Raw genomic sequence first — 9,336 nt, 5'->3', positions numbered from 1 at the left:
CTCAGTTGCCATGTCCCGTACTCCCCTTGCTATGGACTAAATTGTATCCCCCTAAAATGTGTACATCGACGCCCTAACACCCAGTGTGACTGTGTTTGAAGATAAGTCCTCTAAGGAGGTAATGAAGGTTCAATGAGGTCATAAGGGTGAGGCCTGGTCTGAAAGGATTAGTGTCCTTATAAGAAGAGACACCAGAGCGCTCTCTCGGTGTCCCCGAGCCACGTGAGGACACAGCGAGAAGGCTTGCAAGCCAGGGAGAGTCTTCACCAGAAACCAACTCTTCCAGACCTTGATCTTGGCTTTCTAGCCTCCCGAAATGTGAGAAAATAAATGTATGTTACTTCAGCTGTCCAGTCTGTGGTACTTTGTTATGGCTGCCCCAGTGGACTGAGACACCCCTTCAGCACAGAAGAAAGAGAGCTTGGAGCTGGAGCTGGAGTTAGAGTTAGGGGTAGGGTACTCATGAGACTCCACAGGGGAGCTTGTGGGGAAGGCAAGCTCCCAGACCTGCCCCCAGTCCCGAGATTACAAATGGCCAAGTCTGACAATGAACCTGAGACTCTAGTTTAACAAGGCCGCCATGATTTTGAGAGAGGAGGTCTCTCACAGCCCTTTGAGACTCGCTGGCTCAGAGGATCATACAGCTCCTTCCAAACTCCACCCCGTGCCCCATGTCTGTGAAGCCCCACTGCTGAGCTCCCTGCCTTCCCAGCCTAGCCCCATGTTTAGACATCAGGTCATTCTAAGTCATCTTCTTTCACCCTTTTTCATATTAAAACATGAGAATGCAGAGGTGAATGGGTGAAAATAAGCTGAAAACTTATAAAAGAGAAAACTAAATCCATGCACACTCCTGGAAGATGGACAAAAGTGCTATAAGTTACCCAAAAGTTCGCAAAATGCCCCATTGGAGGAACTAAAAATTACCAATAGAGTTAGCCCTTCGAATCCCCAGGTTCTGCCTCCACAGATTCAACCAACTGTGGATCAAAAATATTCGGGGGGTAAATATCCCAGATTGTTTAAAAAAAAAAAAACAACTTAAATTTGCCACACGCTGAGCACTATGTTGAATCCACACAAATGAAGTGATGTGTACGGATACTGTGCTGTAGCCTATATGCAAACACAGGTTATATACAAGTACTACACCGTTTTATATGAGGGACTTGAGCACTTTGGATTTTGATATCCGTGGTGGTCCTGACACCAATCCCCCACGGGTGGTCCTGAAACCAATCCCCCATGGGTACCTGAACTACTGCACTAGAAAAAAACAGAGACTGAGAATATTAATTGTATTCATTAGCTACTGCTACACAACAGATGGCCCCCAAATTGAACACCTTTAAACAAGTGTCTGAGGGCTGGGAATCCATAAAGGGTTTAGTTGGATGGTTGTGGCTCAGTCTCCCATGGGGTTGTTAGCAAGCTGCTGACCAGGGCTGTGGCACCCTGAAGGCTTGCCTGGGGCTGGTGGACCCACTGCCAAGTGCAATCATGGGGATGTTGGCAGGCTTAAAGGAGGTCTCCGTCTCTCCCAGGTGAGCAACTGCAAAGCTCACACAGCAGCTTGCTTCCCAGAGCAAGAGATCAGAGAGCAAGGTCCACATCGGAAGCCTTAGGATTTCATAATCTAATCTCAGATGTGACATACCACCGTCACTTCTACCATCTGCTGTTGGTCACACAGACCAACCTGGCACAATATGGGAGGGGACCACAACATGCGGGTGGCATGTGACTGCCAGGAGGTGGGGGTTGTTAGGAGCCATCTTGGAGGCTGCTTATAGCCCTTTTTTTTTTTTTTTTTAAACCAAATTGTCATTTGGACCAAAGGAATACCAACCAACAAGTTTTCAGCCCAACTGCCTTTAGCTAGATCCCAGGTGGCTTTGGAACCTGAACAGGAACTGAATGAGGGCATCTCCCTGTGTCCTGTGAGTGGAAGGCTGAGTCATGGTCCCCAAAGAAATCCAGGTCCCAATCCCTAGAACCTGTGTTATCTTAGGTGGAAAAGGGTCTCTGCAGATGTGATTAAATTAAAGATCTTAAAATGGGGGGGGGGGGTGATCTTGGACTATCCAGGTGGGCCCTAAAGGCAATCATGAGTATCCTTAAAAAAGAGGCAAATACTATGTTGCTGGCTTTGAAGATGGAGGGAAAGGGGCCATGATGAGCCAAGGAACGCGAGAAAAGCAGCTCTAGAGACTGGAAAAGGCAAAGCCGTGACTCTGCCTGAGAACCTCAGGAGGGAGTATGGCCCTGCTGACACCTTGATTTGGCCAATGAAAGTGATTTCAGACTTCTGACCTCCTGACCTGTAAGAGAATAAATGTGTGCTGTTGCAAAGCACAAGTTTGTGGTGCCGCATAGCGCCCGGTGTCAGGGGCACGTTCTTCCACACTTCACAGTGGGGATGGTGATGATAAGAATGAAATGATTAAACAGAGTTTGCAAATGTTTCGTGAAGAAACAGCTCCACTCAGTACAACTGTTCCTTGGTCGGCATCAGCCGAGATGGGCTTTTGTGGACTCAGTCTGAGATTTTGGCCTGTCAGCTGGAGGATTGTTCTGACCCCTCATTACCCCTCTTCTTCAGTTTTCTTTTTTGCTTGAAAACAAGATTGAATTATTTTTTCTTTCCCTCTGGGTGTTGAGTGTCAGGAAGCCTGTTAAATAAACATCCCTGTGAGAGGCGCTGATCGGTCCTCAGCAGGATGTGATTGTACCTCCAAGGCCACAGATGCAGTAAAGTTCTACTCCTGCCTTTGCCTGCCCTGCCCTGCCCTGCTCTGCCCTGCCCTGCTCTGCCCTGCTCTGCCCTGCTCTACTCTGCCAGGCTCTCTCTGCCTCTCCCGGGGCAAGTCCCTGTGCCTCCCTGGATTTAGTCCCCTGTCCTGTACATTCAGGGTAACAATAATATTGATTCATATTCTTCCCACCATGGTGATCAACCCCTTTGGCTCAGGTTAGAAATGATACTATAGGACTTATTTTTAGCTGAAAAGTACTAGTATTGCCATATGGGGGCTTTAATATGAAATGATCACCTATTAGTTTGTAAGCAGCCAATGCCTGAGCCCCCAAGAGTGCACGTCCACTCTGGTCTTCCCAGCCCCGGCCCTGGGACCACATGACTCAGTATCCAAAGGAGTAATGCCTCGCTCAGCAGGGAAATACAAGGATGGGACAGAAAAATGACAGCCAGGCTCTATGCTCACGAGTCAGTGCTGGATTCTGTTAATCAGTGTTTTGAATGGCACTCCTGGGCCTGGGGCTGGGCCCTCCATAGGCTCAAGCACCTCCCAGGGTTGACAGCTGCTCTCCCACCCCTTCTACAGCAGAGCCCTAGCTGGTGGCAGAACTAGGAGTACAACTGGGAATGAAGCCATTGCCCAGCCAGGGACCTCTGATATGTCGACTCACCCTCCTTTCTAGCAGGTCATCTGGTCCAAGGAGTTGGTCCTGGAAGGACAGACATGGCAGCTGTCCTCTAGAACCTGTGAAGGACCCTCGCTGGGCCACATTCCCTAGTTCGTGCCTCTGGTTCCTGAGTCATTTTACACTTCCTCATGGACAGTCCCAGGCATCTCAGGCCAGGGGCAGAGCTAAGAAGGGCCACTGAGCCAGAGACCCTGGAGCTGCCTCAGGAGTCACCACGGGTGGGGATCCAGAAAGCAGCTCCCTTTCACCAGGCTGCACATTGGCCGTCTGTGTAAGAGTTCATCTGGGTCTGTGATCTAGTTCAATCCCCTCATCGTGTGGAGTCAGGCCCAGAGGACACACAGTGAGACAGGCAGCCTGGGATCCAGGCCTCTGGTCTCCCAGCCTGGGGCTCTGCCCACTGTACTTCATGTCCTCTCTCCTCTGTAGCTCCTTCCTCCCTGGTGTGCAGATCATGTTCCATGATCCAGAATCCACGTGAACATATGTGCAATGTGAAGTACTTTTCTTATTCCAAACCCGGGGGCGATTTCACCAACCTACAGCTGATGCCTTAACCAGGATGCAGCCTCTCCAAAATGATTGTTTAAACACCACACCCGATACCAGGTGAACGATAAATAAGACCGTGCCACGTGTGGTTTCTCCTTATGGATGGTAGTCTAAGCCCTCCCACTGACTCCCTGAAGGACCTGGGGATTCCTTTTGCCTCTCTGGGCCTCAGTCTTCCCATCTATATAATGGCGGTGTTGGACCAGAAGCTCTTTGGGCCCCCTTGCTCCTTGATCTGTCCTCATTCTGTAAGGCCAGGGGCCAGATCAGCCATCATGGGACTGCGCTCAGGAAGGGGCTGCTCCTCTTGGATGACACACCAAGGCAGACATATGGCAGGATCTTTGGAACCAGATTTGCAGAGGGGAGATTCAGCCCACCTCCAATAGCTTGCCTAGTGCTTAAGAGTGGCATACAAAGCCACACTTTGCAATTGCAGATGTACCACTTATGAGTGAATTGTTTTCTCTTGGAGCCTCCATATCCTTATTTGTCAACCGAAGCTGATAACACTTGTTCTCATAGCAGAGTTGGAAGGGTTTGTCACAGGGCCTCCTAATTATCCTCCAGCATCTGTCTTCCCACAGAGCCACAGAAATGGAAACCCCGAGATGACCACCCAAAATAAAGACTACATTTCCCAGCTGCCCTTACAGCTAGTTGTACCGTGTGACTAAATTTTGGCCAAGGGGAGTGTTTGGGGCAGATTTGGGAACCCTTCCTTAAAAGCAGCTGGCATGAATATTTTGCTGTTTTGTCTCATCCCTCCCTCTATCCTGGTGTCTTAAATATGGATGTGGTAGCTACCATTTTGGAGCACACAGACAGCACCCACGGCTCAGGATGACCAAACGGTGAATTGCAAGGGATGTGCATCCGTGAACGCCATTTGTCACTTCTCTGAACTGCGTGTCTCTGGGCTTCTTCTACTTATTTAGAGAAATCAACTCCTGTTTTATGTAAGTCCCTGTTTTGGGAGTCTGTTCCTCAGATCTAAACTTAATCCTCACTCACTGCCATGGGATCTGATGAAACGAAATGCTTCTTATCTAACCAAGTCACCTCCTCAGGATAGCATGGAAACTCCTTAGCCTGACACGTAAGGCCTTTCATGATCCGTTCCCCTCTGACTGCTCTAGCCTTGACTCTCTTACTGCTCCCGACCCTGCCCATCCTACTCCAGACACCAGCCAGCAGGAGCTACTCACAGCTCCCCACGCCACCACGCTCCTTCTCATCTTTGGCCTTTTGCACATTCAACTCTGTCTTCCAGAAATGCCGTCTCTGCCCCAGCCCTTTTCAGCTTTCAAGATTCAGCTCAAGTATCACCTCTTCCAGGAAGCTTCCCTGATCTTCCCAAGCTTTGTTTTGCTCCACTTCCTGTTCCTCTTTTCTCTTTGGGTACCTTGGGATGTCCCCATGCTGCATGAGAGAAACACACCAGTCCCCATATCTGTCTGCCTCCCCAGTCTGTGAGCAGCCTGAGGACAGGGACAGTGTCTGATCCATCTCTGCACCGCCGGGGCCTGTTACAGGAGCTGAGTGGAGGGAGGCATGATGGCTGGCAGGTGCTTGCTAATGTGGAAACTTCTGGGCCTTGGCAAAGTGCTGTGCCTAGGAAATCGTGTTTGAACCAGAAAGAGCTGACTGGAGATAGAGGTGAAAGACAAGGGCATCCTGAGCCCCTGCTCCCCTCCTGTGGTCACAGAGGAGTCAGACATTGCTGGATCTAAGAGGCCCTTGTGTTCCTTGGCAACTCTGTACTGTGTCATTAACGGTGGGCAGCGTTTCAGGCTCGCTCAGTCAGCAAATGTGTGACGAGGCACTTGGCCGCCGCCAGCATTTTGTATTGCAACCATTGCCTCATGATGGCACATAACCAGGGATGATAACAGGATGGGAAAGTCCGTTGACTGGGTTTCACACAGAGCACGCATTTGGGATGCACAGTTTATGGCCCCAGCACTCTGCTCGCCATGGACATTTTTGAACAGCTTTTCTACAACTTTCTGTGGCCTTGTCTTCTGTTGGCCCTTTTGTCCCCCTCATAGCCCCTCCTTGTACAGTGGGGAAGACTGGGGCTGAGAGGGCAGAAGTTGCCCAAGGAGGAGAGAGCAGGGGCAGAACCCAGGTCCTGAACCCCAGCCCTGTGCCCTTTGCACCACCTCTGCCAGTTTGGTGGTTGCTGTCTAATGATTAACTGTGGGTTAAGATAAGGACATTTTAGTGAAAGCCCTATCACAAGGGTCAATAAAGGGACAGATCCGTTACAGAGCCTTTGAACCAGGAAGATAGAGTCTGTTGATTTGGGAACATAATCTTATTTTTTTTTAAATTTTTATTATGAACAAGCTTCAATATACACAAGAAACAGAATAAAACAAATCCCCTGTGCCCATGAGCAGCCAGCTTAAGCACTTACCAACACTTCCCATTCTTGGTAACATAACTTGGAATGGTCTTTCCTCCTAGGAAACTAGAGGAGACACACACTACAGCCAGGACGAGCTTTTCAAATGAATACAAACCGGATCATGTCAGCCTTGCCTCCTTCTTCCTCAAAACTCTAGTAGGATCCTCTGCTGTAGGAAGAAAGACAAAGCAGAACCCCCCCTTCACCCCCAGCCCCGGACAACCTATCTCTGGACTGCTTTTCAGTGAGGGGAAAATATACTTCTCTCTTGTTTAAGCCACTTTTATTTGGGGGTTTCTGTTATAGTAGTAGCTCATAAACCTGGCTGCATATTGGAATCCACTGAAGAGCTTAACAAAACAAAACAACAGCAAAACCAGACAACCAGGTACCTACAACACCGGGTGGTTCCAATTCCATTGGTCTGGAGCGTTGTTCAGGCATCGGTGTTTTTAAAAGCTGTCCAGATGATGCTAACAGGTGGCCACAGTTCAGAACCACTGTGTAAGTATATGTGTCTGAACTCATTCTAGTTGATTCATGGCTCTGTTGAAAGGTCATCTCTCCGAAGAAGTCCCAGGCGGGAGGCACTCAGGGATCCCCCCTCTGTGCTTCCACAGGCTTGGTGCGAGTCTCTTTTAGAGGGACATGGCAGTTGATTGCATTAGCTTTGTTTGGGGAAGCTCTAGTCTGAACTCCCCGCTATCTTCTGAGCTCTTCCAGGGTGGGACCATGTTAGATTTATCCAGGTGCTGGGCCAGGAGTTGGAATTCTTACCTGGGCCTCCAAAGCCCTGCATGGTCTGGTCCCTGCCTATGCCTCCAGCCCCTTCCAGAGCCATTCACCCCTCCACACTGCCTGCTTCTGCCCATGTGTCTTGGATGCACTTGGATGCCTCCTTTCTCAAGGCCTGTGAGAACGCCTGCCCTTTCACCTGCGCCTTTAACCTGCCTCTTCATGTACCTGGTCAATCCCTACTTGTTCTTCAAATCTCACCCTCTACTCTTGCTAATCAAAGAATGGTCTTGGCACTGGCAGCTTTGGCATCACTGGGCACCTTGTTAGAATTGCAGAATGTAAGGCATTTACAGTTAACAAGGTTTAACAAGGTCCCTAGAATATGTAGGATGCTATGATGGCCAATTCTGACTCAAAAATAGGATTGGGGTAGAGGAGGCGGGAGCAGAGGGCTGCTGTTTTTAAAAGAAAGGAATGCTGGGCAAACAGAAGACATGTTGTCCACCATACGTGTGATGTATCTGCACGATGGAACACTGTTGCCCGCATGGCCTGCTCCAGGTAGGCCAGAGGGCAGAAACTCAAATGCCTACAAGCGCTGTCAATGAGTTAATCACTGCATTTGTTTCCCATTTGATAGCTGTAAGAAATTATCACAAACTTAGTGGCTTAAAACAACACAAATTTATCATCTTACACTTCTGGGGGCTCAGAAGTCTGAAATGTGTCTCACTCGGCTAAAATCAAGGTGTTGGCAGAGATGCATTCCTCCTGGAAATGCTGGGGGGGAAATTGTCCCCTTGCCTTTTCCAGCTGCTTGCATTCATTGGCTTGTGGGCGCATCACTTCAACCTCTGTTTCTGTCATCACATCTCCTCTGGTGTTGACATTCCTGCCTCTCTCTGATAAGGACCCGTGTAATGGCGTTGGGCTCAAACACATAATCCAGAATGATCTTCCCACCACTGAGTCCTCAATTGCAGGTGCCCCTGTACTGCCATGTGCTCTGTTTCCTCCCCCGTGTTATTTGTGTGTTTGTGTGAGAGCCTTGACTCTAGTCTGAACTCAGACACTCATCCCCTGTGTGAACTTGGGCAAGTCTCTTTCCCTTTCTGGGTCTCAGTCTCCTCAACAGCATGCTGAGGAGCAAAGGGAGGTAAAGAGCAAAGAAGCCAGGCAGGCAGTCGGGAAACTGAGTTTTTGCAAAATATTCAGGGCTTGTTTGCTTTGACTTCATTCAGATTTTGGTCATGTTCACAGCCTGTAAACTTTACTTAGCGGTTCACTTAGGACAAAAGGAGGGGAGAAATGTATAGTTTCGTTTGCTTTTTACAAGTATCTTTATTTAAAATTTTCCATTCCCTGTAACTCCCTCAGTGTCTTGAGCCAGTCTTCCATCCTCAGTTCAAACGCAGAGAATTGAGGCACCTGTTATGCTCAGTGTAGAATAAACACCCAGTGCAGCTCGCGTGTCTTTTTTGTTTAGAATCTGTCTGTTCCGTTCATTATCTCAGAGCCTGGAATCTTCTCCAGTAACCTCCTAAACATATAAGGCTCCAAAATACTGAAGTCTAGAAATAGCTTCTCGTCCCCCACCAGCCAGTGTAAATACATCCTGGGTGACATTCCTTGTTGACAATGAACTGACTGGCTTGTGTTATCTCACCATTTCTCCATCAGTCCTTTTAGTCTAAACACTCACAGTGGCTCCAAGCCCAACCTCCTGACAAAGGCCTGGATCTTTTCTGCCAATTAAAAAGCTGAATCCAAGACAATCCTGCAAAATAGTCCACCCCTCTGCAAAAATAATTTGTGCATTTACCCCTCCCAGCCTGCACATTCACCCTTTTTTCCAAACCACACATGTCAAGCATTGGGGAAAGTTTTAGGTATTTTTTGTTTTTGGATGCTTTTGCAAATGCCTTGCCACAGGACTACTGTTCTGACGCCAGCCACAGCTGATGAAGTGTCTAGGGTGGGTGTGCTGGATGGAATCTAGAGACAGACAAAACATTCACTGGATAAGTCTGTTTCTGAAAACCATCTGTAATGGGGTCATAGAATCCCCAAAGACCACTTAAACCAGTGCTTCCCAAATATGGCTGCACATCAGAAGCATATGGGGAACTTAAAACAATTCCTGGGCCTCAACCAACACATAATAATTTAGAATCTCTGACGGTAAG

Source organism: Rhinolophus sinicus, chromosome 16 (assembly GCF_057876585.1).
Source record: "Rhinolophus sinicus isolate RSI-liver-muscle chromosome 16, RSI-T2T, whole genome shotgun sequence".
In the NCBI taxonomy this organism is placed as follows: Eukaryota; Metazoa; Chordata; class Mammalia; order Chiroptera; family Rhinolophidae; genus Rhinolophus; species Rhinolophus sinicus.
Note: the sequence above shows the minus strand (reverse complement) of the source record.